Source organism: Saccostrea cucullata, unplaced genomic scaffold, assembly GCF_032062105.1.
Source record: "Saccostrea cucullata isolate Sc308-1 unplaced genomic scaffold, CSIRO_AGI_Scuc_v1 ctg5450, whole genome shotgun sequence".
NCBI lineage: Eukaryota > Metazoa > Mollusca > Bivalvia > Ostreida > Ostreidae > Saccostrea > Saccostrea cuccullata.
In genome coordinates, this window is record NW_026930254.1 from 21,424 (window position 1) to 38,039 (window position 16,616).

Consider the following 16,616-nt stretch of genomic DNA (forward strand, 5'->3'; position numbering starts at 1 on the left):
TTTCCTTTCGTACATGTACACATGATGATTAAGTGTAATAAATATAATTTGTGAAAATATATCCAACATGCTCAAGGGTTGAATATCGGGGGTGGGGTGGGGGTGGTTCCTGCATGTCCACAAGTACTTATGAGCTGGTACTACGGACCAGCATGAAAAAAGCCACGGCGATAATAATTTGACGCTCCCGACGTCATATGTACGCATTGAGTAAAATGACATTTTTCGTACCTGTGACAAAATGGCTACACTTTTATTGATGCTTGCATATATTTCATGTAGACCATTACTGTAAAGATTGTGTAATTAGTAAATGCAGCATTAAATGTTCTTTCAAGCTACATACATGATTGCTTTATATCTTACATTAATTCATATATTTTTGATATGTTACTGAGACATATTTAGTAACAATACAGTGACTCGTGTGTGCATAACAAAATGGCTACACTTAAGACAGCCTTCCTAATATTCACGTTGGAAAAGTAATATAAAATGTATTAATTCAATTAATCTAAGAAATATATGTACTTAAGGATTATTCACCAAAATTAATATTTGCCTGGGATTTATGTCTGGTACACATCTCCATTTCGGCGAAATCAGTGTAAGGAAACTATTTCTTACTGTTAGACATTTTACTTACGCACTGTAGATCCAGTCTAAATTCATGAAATTGATAAAATGATATTAAAAACTCAACAATATCTTACAGAATGCATATATTTTACTGTACCCCCTAAATTTCATTTAATTCAGAGAATGGTAAGTGCATTTTTTCATACCTTTTAGTTGCGCGAACCATAATTTATGTAACGTCGGACATGGGAATTTCTCCGTAAATGACCAATGCTGAGTAACTCCTCATCATAATTTTAAATTATTTAAAAGAAAAATTTAAGAATTATTCATTACTTTAGATAACATAAATGACTTTATTTTTAATTTAAAATAAATATGACGTCGCGAAACCGCCTATTTCTTTGCGAGATAAAGAGTTAGATATTATAGTACCAACACCGTGCGCAACGTCTGGGCTTTAATTGCTCGAGTATAATGTCTGATCCGAAACTAGTACAAATTTCATCCCCCCCCCTTTTGACCATTGAAATTTAACAGGTAGAGTTTGTATGATGATGATTTAAAATAATATCTCATATACCAGCAATTAAAAGTCGAGACCTCAATGTTTTTATTTTAAAATGTTATTTCCAAGAAATTCTCGCATATTTTCTACTCAATGCGCATTTTTCCTCATAATTTAAAAATTCAGTCTTGGATAAATTAAAATATTGCACATGAGATGTGTTTTTTCTAGACATTCTTTTAGTTTCAAACAAACAGTAATTTTATCGTCAACTACATGTAGAAACACTGATACATGTACATTGTTAAGCGACTTCACGCATGTTACTTCTTAAAATTCCAATTTACTATACTATTAATTTGCTAAAAATCAAAACAGAATATAGCCACTAACATAACATTGACGAAAACGATATGAAACAAAACTCTTTCAACGTTTCGAGAAACCCGCGCTATTGAAAATAATTCGCTTATAATATGCATTCAGCAGCGTATGTGCACAAATTATTATATCACGATTATCCCAATAAAGCAAATATCTAATTTCTCCTTCAGTTTAATTATCAAGCAAAAATATTGATCATTAATTTTTCCAATGATTGGGATGTTAAAAGTAGTTGTTTGTTTGAATATCGTCTCGCATTGGAACTATTTTGTTTATCGGAAGCGTCTGCTTTGGCTCTGTCTGATGCCTATAGCCAGGACTTTGCTTTCAGCAAAGCCCGGCTAAAAAGTACAGCAAGAAGAAAGTCATTTCATCCCCTTACACAACTCCGAAAAGAAGAAAATTGTCTACCCCATTTAAATCCAAAAATCGACTTGTTGATACCCCAAACAGAAACACTGCAAAAAGTTACCAGTGTGCATTATTTGAGAATGATTGGACATTGATTGAAGCATATGGTCATGAAGAAATCCAACATATTGGTCTAATAATACCATTGTTAAAGAATAGTTGCATCGCACGTTACTGATGATGGGAATCGTTGCATCATACGTTACTTCTAAAAACAAATGTTAAAAGCGATTAAATAAATATTTTCATCATGATTCTAGAGTGAAAAGGAAAAACAACGAATTTTCATTATGGTAAACTTGTAGCTGATCTTGAAACTTGATTAGGAAAAAAGTTTTATGAATAAATCAAACTTTTAAGTCTCTTTATTATGAAAGTGCAAAGTGTTTAAGAAAACGGCGCATCACTGGACATTGTCCGTTGTGTCAACAGATACCTGTGTCATTCCTATAATGCAACGGCTAACACAATTAGGGCTATTTTGCGTTTAAGACATACAAATACGACATTACCTTACCTTGGCCAAATCTCCATGTAAAAACTCCATAAGGAATCGTTTCATCATACGTTACGGAATAATTGCATCATAGTAACGCTATGTCACGGTGGAGCCGTACTTGAATAAATTTACGAAAAGTAAACTAGGCAAAGAAATTTTTTTCAGTATAAATCATATAAGTGAGTTCGAAGTATTAAATATGTTGAATACACTTGATGTAAACAAGTCAGCAGGTATAGATTTGTTGGGCCTCGTCTTCTAAAGCTTTTGGCAAATGTTATATGCAAATCTATTACACATCGATTCTTATAAATACTAGCATCACTAATGGAGTATTTCCATTCCGTTTAAAACAAGCAAAAGTCACTCCTATTTCAAAAATGGCGACCATGCAGATCCAGGGAACTACAGACCAATATCCATTCTTCCAACATTATCAAAATTAATTGAAAAACACATAGCCAATCAGATACGTAACTTCTAGCTTTGATCTCAGTCTTATTTAAATCACAATCTGGATTTCGAGAATTTCACTCATGTCAAACGGCTCTAACAAAACTTACAGATAATTGGCTACAAGCTAAGGACCAAGGAAATTTAGTAGGCATAACTTTCATTGATTTTAGCAAGGCATTTGATTTGGATAATCATGATATCCTTATAAATAAACTTCAATCATATCACTTTGACCAAATGGCTGTTAAATGGTTTCAATCTTATTTAACGTCAAGGTGTCAGTGTGTAAAAATAGGTACATACTCCTCAGATTTTTTGCCCGTCACAGCAGGAGTGCCCCAAGGATCTATCTTAGGTCCCCTATTATTTTTATTGTATATAAATGATCTACCTTTACATGTAAATAGAACAGATATTGATATGTTTGCTGATGATGCAACCTTACATACATATCATAAAAATATAGAAGGTATCTAGAATGCCCTAAACTTTGATTTGTGTGAGATAGAAAATTGGTGTTCCAAAAATCAAATGGTGTTAAATACCAACAAGACAAAATGTATGCTCATGGGAACTCAACAAAGAAAATCAAGAATAAATTCTACTGAACTAAATTTATATGCTTCAAACAAATTAATTGAAAATGTTGAATCTGAAAAGCTTTTGGAAGTACATGTTGACCATTCATTGCGCTATAATTATCATATTGACTCAGTTTGTAAATCTTTGACTTATAAATTGTATACTTTACGCAGAATTAAAAAAATTCTTCCCTTACACACGAGAAAACTATTTTATAATGCATACATTCTGCCTTCTTTGAATTATTGTCTTACTATTTGGGGTAATGCGCCAGATGCTGGCATAGATAGAGTTTTTAAATTGCAAAAAAGGGTAGTCCGGATTATTTTAGATGCGGCTTATGATGCCCATTCACTACCATTATTTGAAAAACTTGGATGGCTGACCATATATGAGTTAATTGATTTTCATAAATATATATTACTGTACAAAGCACTTCATGGTATGGCACCAACTTATTTAAGAGATTCCTTTGAATTTATTTCTTCTAATAGTTATTTCTTAGATCTGAAGCAAACTATGACTTTTATCTACCGAAATATCGAACAAATCAATTTAAGAATTCTTTTCATTATTCCGGTGAACATTTATGGAACAAATTACCTTTGCATATCCTTTTTTCACCAACTATATAAACTTGTTGTAAAAATGTAGAAAAATTCATTATAACATGTCGCAACTAAAAGTTATACAATTCCATGTTCTTGAATCGAACTGTATATGTCCTTGTATTTTCACGTCATTTTGTATTATATGTGATATTTAGAGAACAGTTAACGAGTAATAACTTAATTTATCGTACATCCACATTAGGGCGGGACGAGTTGCGCAGCAACGAGTCTCAGCCAATGTGGATGTACGATAAATTAAGTTATTACGAGTAACTGTTCTATAAATAACTTGTATCATGGATAACTCCGCCTACATTCCTTATATAGTGTTAGTGCAGCGGAAACAAGTTAATATCTAGAAAAGTCTAGAATTTTCTTGATAAACTCCGCCCACCGTCGCAAAGTATTGTGGTATAGCGCAACTCGTGTGCAGACGAACATTTCCAGTATAACAGCGAGAGAAAATGGACGACAAAATCGGCACAATCAATTTTGATGAGATTGACTTTTTAGCAATAACCGAGGATGATTTCACTCTATCACAGATATGTGATGCCATTGAAAAAGAAGAGGAACTCATTGATGGTATGAATCACTTTGACATTAACCCGACAGGCGCGAATGCACTGAACCTCGATCTGTTTGGAGATTTTAATTTGGACGGCATGGACGGAGGTGCCACCGATAGTTTCAGTGAAACGAACAGCGATGAGTCGTCCAAGCGTTTCGGGGGAATTTCTGATTCCGAAATTGAGAAGTTGATTTCTAGTCAAGAAAATCAAAATACAAAGAGAAATACTCGTTGGGCATTTGGGGTTTTCGAAAAGTGGCGCCAAGAAAAAAACAAGAATCTGCCTTTTGAACTTGCAGTACCGGAACTTCTACACATGGATGTTTCTACTATGAGTTATTCATTGACACATTTTGTATGCGACGCACGGAAGAAGGACGGAAGTGAATACCCACCTAAGTCGGTCTACTATCTAGTTTGTGGATTGTTAAGGTATTTGCGAGACAACAAGAGACATGACATTAATTTCTTTTCAGACTTGAAATTTGCAGAGTTTAGAAAAACGCTGGATGCTCAAATGAAATCCCTCTTGTCTAAAGGACTGGGAACTAAAGTCAAACAGGCAGATCCAATAACTCAAGAAGACGAAGAACTGCTTTGGGAAAGAGAAGTACTGGGAAACAAGTCCGCGGAAACGCTACAGTATACAGTGTTTTTTTACATGTGTAAATTATTCGGGTTGCGGGGATTTGATGAGCATAGAGACTTGACATGTGCAAACGTCACGATTGGTGAGGATGGGCGAGGTAAATACATCCACTTTTGCGGCGGTTCAAACAAGACTTTTAAGGGAGGACTTGCCCACCTATCTCTGCAAAGTAAAGACATTCGGCACTATTGTCAACCAGGTACGGTATTTTTCCTTTAGATTGATTTTTTTACATTTAAAACTACTAATTGATGAATATTATTTTATTTTTGTTACTTTTTTTTAAGGAGATCGATGCATAGCCGACTATTTTCATCAGTACCTTGATGCACTTGGAAACAAGGGGGAGTTTTACAGACGTCCACTTGCAGGGAACCCTATTCGATATGGTGCACAAGTTGTTGGTGTTAATAAGATTAAAACCTTCATGAAAATCATCTGCAAAAAGGGGGTCTCGTTGGAAACTTTACTAACCACAGTGGAAAGCGCACCTGTGCTAGCCAGTTGTACAGCGCTGGAATGGATGAACAGGCGATCATGGAGCGAACCGGACATAGGTCAGAGCGAGCAGTGCGGAAGTACAAACGATCATGTCCAGAGGTAGCAGAGAATGTCAGTAAAATACTTGATCCACCGGCGCCGAAAGCAATGAAAATGGAAACACCGTATGACGAAAATGATAACCAAGAACCTATGTGTGCTGAAAATACGCTGGAAAAAGTCTGTGAGAGTTTGCAGTCTATGGCCTCTAGCAGCAATTCGTCTAAACAAATCGACAACAGGGCAATGGCGGATTTGACCAACAAGTTTCAGTTTGAAAACTGTAAAATTTCGTTCAATTTTTGAGACAAACGCTTGTGACATGGCTTAATGCAGAAAAATTTTAAAATTCTGTTTAAATCATACATGACAGTACATGTGTCAACCTTTTTTTTTGTTGGTTTGTGAAAAAAAAAAATGTTTTTTAGCACTTTGTCTTTATTTTAAAAGTGTGCAATAACAAGTTATCACATTGGAAGTTAACGCATGCTTAAGCTCCACCCCCTTTCATTTTAACTGAATTTAACATTTAGGCAACTTCAAAGGGAAAATACCGCATCCATGATACAAATTATAATATTGTACAATGTTTTTATAAATGTATTATTGTGAATGTGTTTAGAGGGCCCCGAGGAAGACTAGTGCAATGCACTAATCGGGTTACCCTCTTTAAATAAAGTATTATTATTATTATTATTATTACTTAAAGACAGCATTCGTTGAGGTGAGCAGTGTAATTTCTGATTACCTGTTTTTCACCTTTAGCAAGCAAGTTAGATATATCCACTGGGTTTTTCTAAAGATATTCAATCCTCAACTCTATTGCTACTACTTTAGTCTAGAGTAATTAGAGTAATTTGCAATTCTAGTCAATAGGAGTCAATTAGTCATGTAAAGATATGCATTAAAATAGTACGAATTTCCACTGTTAGCAGATAAAGGCCGTTCTTGTCATGCTTATCTCAATACATTGCAGTTCATTTAAAATCGCGTCGGCACTTATCAATTGCGTAACCACGTAGCTAACAACTGCTGCATCTACGACACAAATTCTTAATTAAAAACGGTTTATTATAATGTAATGTACATGCCATGTACTTACAGTACCGACCAGAAAAAACCTAACACCAGAGCGAACCCGTAGCGGACCCCGAGTTTGCTTCCCGCGTTCGCTCGGGGTGCGCTTCGGGTTCGCTTTCGGAAATTTTAGGACCGCTCTGGGTGTGTTTTGGGTTCGCTCCGCGTTCGGTCGAAGTCAGCTCTGGGTTTGCTGGACCAAACCTATGGAAGGGAATTACCACCAAAATGCTATGTATCTTGCGTTTATTCTTATTCTGTCAACTTCTTTATGCTTTGTTATTATTGTAATTATATGTCACTTTATTGTTTTCATATTCGTCTTTATTACATTTCACTTTGACTTTTATCATTCTTCATTTTGCCCTTACTTCTATGGTGCTTTATTCTTGTAAATTCATTTTACTTTCTTTTAAATTGATACAGTTTCTTAAATGATTATATCTATTACGAACGTTAACTCAATCACGCAAACAATGAAGCATATTCAGTGAAGACGAATACAAGTTATCCGAATTTAGTGCCGCATTATAACGCTAGGTGGCAGGGGTGTTCGCTAAAAGTGTTGGTAAAATTAGGTAAGCAAACCCGTGCCGGGGTTTTTCGAGTTTTTTCAATTTTCTGCCTTAATAATTTATTAATCAAACTTAAATTTTTTAAAGACTGATGTTTGTTATAAGTCCAGGTATGTACCCGATACATGCCATTCCATCGGAAGTCTCGCTAGATGGTAAGATTTCCCCTGGAAGACTGACTACATAGTGATGCTTCCTTCGGAAGACTATACAGTGGGACTCCCCCCGGCTGGGGAAGTTTCAATATATAGCTAATCTTCCGTGGGAAATCTCGCTATATATAGCAATTCGCCCCCATTCCTAGCAATGCCTCCCCCGAATAGTTTTTTTTTTAAATCGTAAAACAATGTTTATATATACTAACGTTTTCAGTTTTTGAAGAAAATTTATCCGTTCTATCAGAGACCTATATACTAGTATATAGGTCCCTGGTTCTATATGAATAAATATTTAAATAATATCATTTTAATAGTGTTTTATAATTAAATCATTTTTACCATTTAGTTAAATATAGATAATCTTCACGAGTACATATGAATAATGACTCTTTCTCTCCGCCCCCCCCCCCCTTTGGATGCAGTCGCCCGCGTGGCACTGTGGTTACGGCGTCTGCTCTATATAGAGTCACGAAGTACAGTAGTAAGGAGTCAACCAACACGTCGTGGGTTCGAATCCCACTATAGGATGTGGAGTTCGGTCCTTCGGATGAGATCTAGACAGCATTATCCGAGGTCCCGTGTCGCAGTAGGTGCTGGCACGAAAAAAGATCCCTCACTGCTCAATAGCTACAAGTGCCGAGTATATAGGACAAGTTTGCAGCTCTCCACCGGCAAGAGGTGGCTTCTCCATTTGAGTGAAAAATTCTCGAAAAGGAAATTATACAATGTACAATCACACCACCAAAGTCTCAATATATATTCTGACTTACGGGTGGACGACCTCCTAAGGGGTAAGTTTCATCGGTAGAGGGGAGGGTGGCCAAGAAACATTTTCCTAAACGTAACTTTTTACTACGGGGAAAGTTCAGCGAAAGGCTTGTTGCCCCCCATCCCTGATCCCTTACACTTTTTGTTGCAGTACTAATAGCCAATCTATATATATTAAAAGTCATGTACTTAGTGGCATATGAGTAAAATTTATTACTGAAAAAAGTTGACGACCCCTCCCCCCCTTCACTACTACCAAATAGAATTTTCGAGTTTTAAGATTTTTTTAGCTCTCCCGGTTGATGACAAACACGGTGCGTACTAAAGATATTTCTTTCTTTATTGAAAAGTGCTATTTTGATATAAAATATTAACACAGAAAAAAGAAAAGGGTGTTTCAAGTATGTCTTGGTGCATGTAGTCTGGTTCCGACTTCGCCTTCAATGCGCAGATCTAGAGGGGGTAGGACCCCCTGGAATTAACAAGGTTACTAAAACAAGGTAAAAAATTAACCCCCACCCCCCACCCCACCTCCCACGAAATAGAATTTTGACGTTTGAGCGAGTTTAGGTTTTTTTCTTCTTTTTATGCTTGTCAAGGAATGTCTGGGATTGGATTTTTTTTAACTTGGTTGCCCCCCCCCCACCCCTGGAAAAAAATTCTGGATCCGCGCCTGCCTACCCATAACGCTCCTCACTCCTTTGCAAAGCCCTGTCCCTAGAATCACGCGCATTAGCAGTTACTATCTGTCGTGAAATAAAGTTCAGTTCAGTAGAAGGTTCTGAAAAACAACCCAATTTATAAGGGTTAAAAAGTATGGAAATATTCAACATTTTTATAACAATTAAACTGTAATTCAAATATCCAACAAATAACTTTATAACTTTAGTAGAGTTATATTTTTCAGGCGAGAGAAAAGTGACGTAGCATCGATTTTGAAAGTGGGGAGGGGGGCAACAAGAGAACAAATAGTCAAGCCACCCGGCTGAAAACAACTTGACAAGCGCAAAATAAACCCCAGGAAATTGTCCAAACTTGAAAATACATAATCGTCGGAACCGGGGAGGGGGGAGGGGGGCTTAGCCCTCACTTCTTTCCAAAGATAGACTTAGTTAAGACATTGAACATTCCTGCGTAGGTTTAGGTTTAGCCCCCCCCCCCCCACTTCCCATGGACACGATGCAGAAAAGGTTAAAAATGGGGGAAGTGGTGGTATTTGGAAAAAAAAACTTTGGCACTGGAGTTCGAACCTTCAACCCTCCCCAACCCCACCCCTCCTCACGAAATAGGATTTTTGTGTTTGGAAAATGGACATTTTTTTTTTACTTGTCAGGTTTTTTTTTGAAGGTCTAAAAAAAATTCTTACACTTACCCCCCCCCCCCTCCTCCACTTTCAATTAACTTCCGACGCCAATGAAATCCTATTTCGAGGGCGGTGTGGGTTTTGAGTTAGATTCAATTTCTTCTATGGAATCAAATTTAAATTTTCTACCTATTATTCGTACTACATTTACTTATTTGACCCTTACTCTTACAAAAAGTGGGTCGGCCTTTAAATGAACATATTCAATAAAGTATAAAGTTATGTCTGAAAAAAAGAAGCCGCTATTCCTGTGTGCCTAGAGAAAAAAAATATGGAGTTTCCATCATTGGATCGGGAGATCGGATCCGGCCTTCAGAAGTTCGATTGATAAAGTATTAAGGCTTATTGAAGAATCTCAAATAAACCGACCAAGGATTGCTTACCTAGTTTTACCAACACTCGTAGCGAACACCACGCCACCTAACGTTATAATGCAGCACTAAATTTTGACGGTTTGACAACTTCCATTCGTCTTCATTGAATATGCTTCATTGTTAGCGTGATTGAATTAACATTCGTAGTAGAGATAATGCTTATAATTTCTTAAAGAAACTGTTTAAGTTTAAAAAGAAAGAAAAATGAATTTACAAGAATAAAGCAACATAGAAGTAAAGACAAAATGAAGAATGATAAAAGTCAAAGTGAAATGTAATAAAGACGAATATGAAAACAATAAAGTGACATATAATTACAATAATAACAAAGCATAAAGAAGTAGGCATAATAAGAATAAAAGCAAGATGCATAGACTTTTGGCGGTAATTCCCTTTCATACAAACCCGGTGTTCAGTTTCTTGGACCGCTTTATGCACTGATGCGTGAAGCGGATCCCGCTTACATCTCGCCGCCCCTTAGGCCCCGTTCCTTGTAATTTCTGATACAGTAATGGGATTGGAATCGATCACTGTTTTTATGTGGCGATTGATACATAAACACTGTACATGTAATCAGTTACATTATGGAGAACATTGATAAATTTTCCAAAATTTAACTGTACATTCGACGCAGATTTACATGTATAATTGATTTCCTTGATTTCTCCTATCTTTTCGATCCCGAGATATTCAACATTATTTGATAGCGGGTTAATAGGCATTTATTTTTCTTTAGTTATCAACGTAAAAACAAAAACAGAAGAGGAAGAAAAATGTGTTGAATTGATTTTCAATGTATCGAATGGCATTCAAGTGAAACTGAAGTTAGCATCTAAGCAAAATACCTTTCAAATTCAAGCGTAATATACTTCAAAAATTATATTTGTTATTCTTTATGTTTTTCGAAATTGTAGTTTAAATCTTTGCCAAACACGTGAATTCTGATATCGCATCTATTAAGTACATTAACCTTTTGTACACGTGATATATTATGATTTCATTCATAGTAGTTACACATTAAAAGTTTGCAATAAATATTTACAGGACATTTTCAATATATATATATATATATATATATATATATATATATATATATATATATATATATATATATATATATATATATATATATATATATATATATATATATATATATATATATATATATATATATATATATATATATATATATATATATATATATATATATATATATATATATATATATATATATATATATATATATATATATATATATATATATATATATATATATATATATATATATATATATATACTATGCTCAATCTCCCATGGTCATCACGTATTTAACATGCGCAGTAATTTGTGTTGATTACATAGAGACGAAAGCGAGGCCACTGTGTCGGCTGATTTACTCAGATGATATTCAACAGAAAACATGCATAAACATCCGCGACAAATAGTTCATGTCATTTTCTCCTGAATTAATCTAATTTTCATATTGTAAGTAAATGTAATGATAAAGTATTCTTATTTTGAATATTAGACTTCGTTCAAAGTACATATGTCAAACTAAATTATAAAGAACCATGAAAGTTTTTCGTAATGGAACTCATTTTTAGTGTAGCGTCATACACTGAAAGAGATACGAACGACAGCTCTACATACTGACGGCAAACGTTACATTTAGTCTTATTCAAACTTTTCGTGAACATTTTCGTGGTTTAATTGAATTCGTTAATGCATAAAAACTTTAGGAAACATGCGTATTTATTACTTAATCAGCAGTATCACCTCCCAAAAGCGGTAAAACTAGTACTCTGTTATAATTATTAAAACCAAAAACGGACACCGGCGATTAAAAAGAACAAATGAAGTATATTTCTTATAATAAAAGGAAAACCTCATTTACATACCAGATAATTTGTACGCACACAAACTCTCACATATACCACTGTTTTTATGTTTTGTCAATAAATATTTGTTTTGAACTTGGTATTGCTCTTTTCCTCACAATATAATAAAAGATTAAGTTCTGACGTACTTCATGTATAATGTTCGTGTAATTGAAATACATTTTTATTCACAGAAAAGTTTTATATAATAAACCTGTTAGCTCTTAAAAGAATGCTGTGTTAAAATCTACATTTCATCAACATTGATATTATTCCTGCGAAACTGAAATTTTCATAACACATGGGTAAAGGTGCAAAGGAAATATATCTTACAAATTTGAAGACTGAGCAGTGAATTATATAAATGATCAACCGCCTCTAATATGAATATAATGGCAGTGAGCATGTTTTGCAATGGGAAACCCAAAATATGTGTAGGATGAAAAAGTAATAGAAGAACAACGGCAATATGTAATAAAGATTCTATGAAAATTTTGTTCAGTGGTGTTAGAGGAGTTGCGGATAAGAGATGGGTATACCTTAAGTGTAACAAACAGATGGACGGAAATCACGGTTAATAAATTCCCTCCCGCTTTTCAAGCAGGGGGTATAAAAAAGGACTAATGTAGACAGGCAAGCATTATGGCCCATGCATTTTTTTGCTATTCAATTTCTCTGAATGTCTTTCTCGATCAAGATTGTTCCAGATCAAAAAATGTGAAACAGTTGTCTGTATTTGAAAAAAAAACCGACATAATAATGAATAATACATGTAATATTGTTCACTCACATAACCTCCCGACCAAAGATTTTATTTACACCATGTTCAACTCCCATGAGTGCTTTCAGTTCTTTGATTTCTATAGCTTTTGCTGCAGTTGAAATGTTTTTCTTTTTCAGCTCTGGACTTTTTTGGTTTCGAATTTGAATTTATGTCTCTGCTGTTATCGAGCAGTAAGCCTGAAAAATCTAATCAAATAAACATATATTCATATACATTATAAAGCGTTCATATGGAAAGTGAGTTTCGAAGTTTGCTTTTAAGGATAAGCTATGCTAAACATAATATTTAGTAAAAAATAATTCCTACGTTCGGGTTTTTCTTTCGACGCCGCCATATCGAAACTCTAATAATCCTACTGTATGGCTGGGTTAGCTTTGGTAGAGTTCATAAGGTCATATGACGTATTTTGAGTGGTAATTATGGTCGTTCGATTGAAACTCAAGTAACTCGAGTACGTACTCGGGTACGAATCGAAGTCGCCCCAAGACATCATGTTCATCCGTCTTTTTTCCTGTACTACCATTTATTGTTTCTATTGCGGAAGAGCTCCATCAAGGGAAATAATTTCAGCTAATTGTCCATGAAAAATTCCTTTTCAAGTAAAGCTAACTTCTTCAACTCATTCATTGTCCACCCAATTTTAGCTTTGATTCTTTAAAACCAATCTTTGTTTTATTTTTTGATATAAATATAATTTTAGACAGATGCACAGATTTTAAGAAATTTGGACATAAAATTTAGTATATTTCACCAATAATTTGATGGTTTTTCACCAATAAAAAATTAAAAACACCATCAAAAAGTGAAATGTGTGCTATTCTGTAAATTATTTTATTGCTAAATTAATCTTCATTTTCTTAAACTTATTCAAAAAAAAAATATGATAGAAAATTGAAGTTAAGCATTCTTGACCTAATTTACATTCAAAACCACTGGTAACCATGGAAACCAAAAACTGATTTTACATTAAAGTAATATTTTTTAAATTAAAGATGGCAAGTATCATTTTAGCAAAAAAATAGCTCATATCTAAAATTTTCACTTTCCATTGATATGTAGTACAAAGCTCAATGCTTATTGGCATGGCCTCTTAAAGAAACAGGGGAGGAGATTAATGTAGGTAACGGATGAATTAGATTTCAAAGACAATTTTATATAGATTGTAGCCCCAAATACGAGTTTTTTTCAGTCATGTTACATCATAGTCCGCTAGATATTATTGATATATATTTTACTTGATTAAGATTTCATGATGAGATCAGAGTTTAATTATTAACATTAAAGCCATAACAAACACATGCCCCCCCCCCTTCCCCCCTTAGCGGGCTATTATTTATTACATTGATTTATCTAAAAAATTAACATAAACGTTTGTGCACAGTACTGTATTATTGATGTTAGGCAATAAAACATTGATTTTGACTCCTATGCCTACACATATCACACGGATTTGTATTTAGGTTTTTTTTTCTTTCGGGTATGTACCTTATCCTTAATGCAGAATCGTGCAATTTATTCATTTATTTTCTTTTTTAATGTTGGTCGTGTTCTCCATCGCTATCGCTTCTATTTTTTCTTGCGGTAAATGGGTGGGTGGGAGGGGGTGTTGAAATAAGATATGCGTTTAAATTTTATTTATCTTAAAACATAATTATTGTGTACTGTACACAAAAAATATGCGCCTTTGTTAATTCTTAAGCCTTTGCTAATATATTGTTGAAAAAAAAAAAATCAAGACTACTGTTCAGAAAATCAGAAAAGGATTGCTGCTTTCCAGTATTACACGCAAGTGTATACAAAACAATGTCTAAAATGATCGACATGCAAAAAAAGCATGCTTAAAGATGAGTACTACCCGGGAACGGGATGAATTCTGTTTACTTCCTCTACTTCTTCTTTTGATTATTTTTATTCCCTTTTTTTACTTCTTGCTCCTTTTTCTGTCAAAAACACTACCTTACCATTTTTTTTACACATTTGAAGCGAAACCAATTAAACTACCAATCAGATATTGGAGGGACATCCAAGTAACAAAAATACATGTCTCAATTCGCATTCACTGTAGAATTGAAAAAGGTACCCCCATGAAAATGAAATGTGAAAATTGAAGCTAATTATTTAATTATTATTTATTTTTAATGATTGTCAGCCCCAAGTAACAATCACTTCCGCAGAGATTTCCTTCTATCTATAAATAACTCAATCAGTTATCCAGTTTGTTAAATCTGTCCGATCCATGCTTTGACTGATAACCCTAGATGTGATTGAGAAAGTCGGTAGGCAAACCGCTAACTAGAAAAAGTAAATTAGGGTCCAGAATCTATGTTTATTTTCATTTATTCAGTGTGTGCAAATCGTGAGTCGGGCCCCCTTTTTATTTTAATCGGATAACTTCGGTAGTTACGTCAAAATGCATTCAGATGTTACAGAATTTCGGACACATTTGACCAGTTTCAAAAGTAGTACCAAGACGTATCATTTCTATAGATGCATACATGTGCGGATAGATCATCCGGAGTTATTTAATTTCAGAGTTATCAGATTACCACTGAAAAAAATCTGCGGCGTGTTATTTTTTTTGAAAGACATGCCTTCCGACTCCTCTTTGTGCACAAACTTAATATAAATCTGCCTCTATGGTTAAACTCTTTTTAAAAATTATAATACTTTTATTATTCAATATGTAATGTGATCTTGTAAAGTAGGATACCTAAGAAAAACTTCTCAGACATCGTAAAATGTTAATAAAGAAAGAAAAAGCTACACAGAAAGAGAGACAGAGAAATTAGAACACAATCTTGAATGCCTAATAATCGTAAATGCGAAATATTTCTTCAATTGAAATATCAGTTTGTAAACAAACCACATTTACTTTTAATGTGTCTTAGAAAGCACATAGAGTTGCGTGTATTTTAGATTGCAAGCAATATCTCGGATAAGGCATCTTTTATTTTAATAAAAGTTTAAAAACAAGGTAATACGTTCAACATCTATAGTGCTGACAACAAATTGAAAACTCGACACAAATCAATTATCAACACATTTTTCTAAATATAAAATTATTTTGTCTAACTCATTAAAATTATTTTTGCTCCGACGCAGTAAACGTCATCGATGTCAATTTCTTACGTCATAAATGAATAATGTAATCATAAATTAAAAGACTGTGATTTTAATTTCTATATGAAAGTACTTTTGTTAAATCTCAATTTAAGATATTCTATCTCAAAATTAATGACAAATTAGGAATTGTAACGTATTTACAATTAATCAAAGGGATCTTACCTGGTCAATTCCAGGGCTTGGGGTGTTCAACATTAAACTGATTTAAAATGAATTAATTGGTATATAGTCTTAGTGGACTGCCGAAATATACAAATATGTCCTAACCTTATCAAGGTAAATTATAAGATTAACAAATAAATCACTAAAATAATCAGAGGCAAGCAACAAAATCAAATGGGGAGTCTTAACCTATCATTTAAATAAGATGCCCAGTCGCCCTCGGACTACCACATTTACTGTAGGATGCCTTATTCAGGACGGACAGTATATGCGATAGCCCTTCAACTACTACACCCATTGTAAGATGCCTTATTCAGGACAGACAATGAGTGTAGCGGCCTGGACGGAGTGGTCAGCCAATGCAGACGAGACACAACAAACTATGGCTATCCTCTATGTTGGGAGGTCAACCAAGTTTGTGGCAGGCCTTAACTGGGTTGGCCTTCCAAATCCACTCTCTAACTGTAAAACAGGCGAGGGATATAACAAGCGATTTCTTATTTCACGCCATCCGTCTTCTATCCTTGGCTGCATCCGACGATCTCCCCTGATTACAGCGGAGTCT

At 34.4% G+C, this 16,616-nt stretch overlaps 1 pseudogene; it reads left to right on the top strand.

The window, feature by feature from the left end:
* Nucleotides 1–4,509: 4,509 nt before the first annotated feature.
* On the top strand, nt 4,510–6,122 carry LOC134283402 (uncharacterized; annotated as a pseudogene).
* The last annotated feature ends 10,494 nt before the right edge of the window (nt 6,123–16,616 follow it).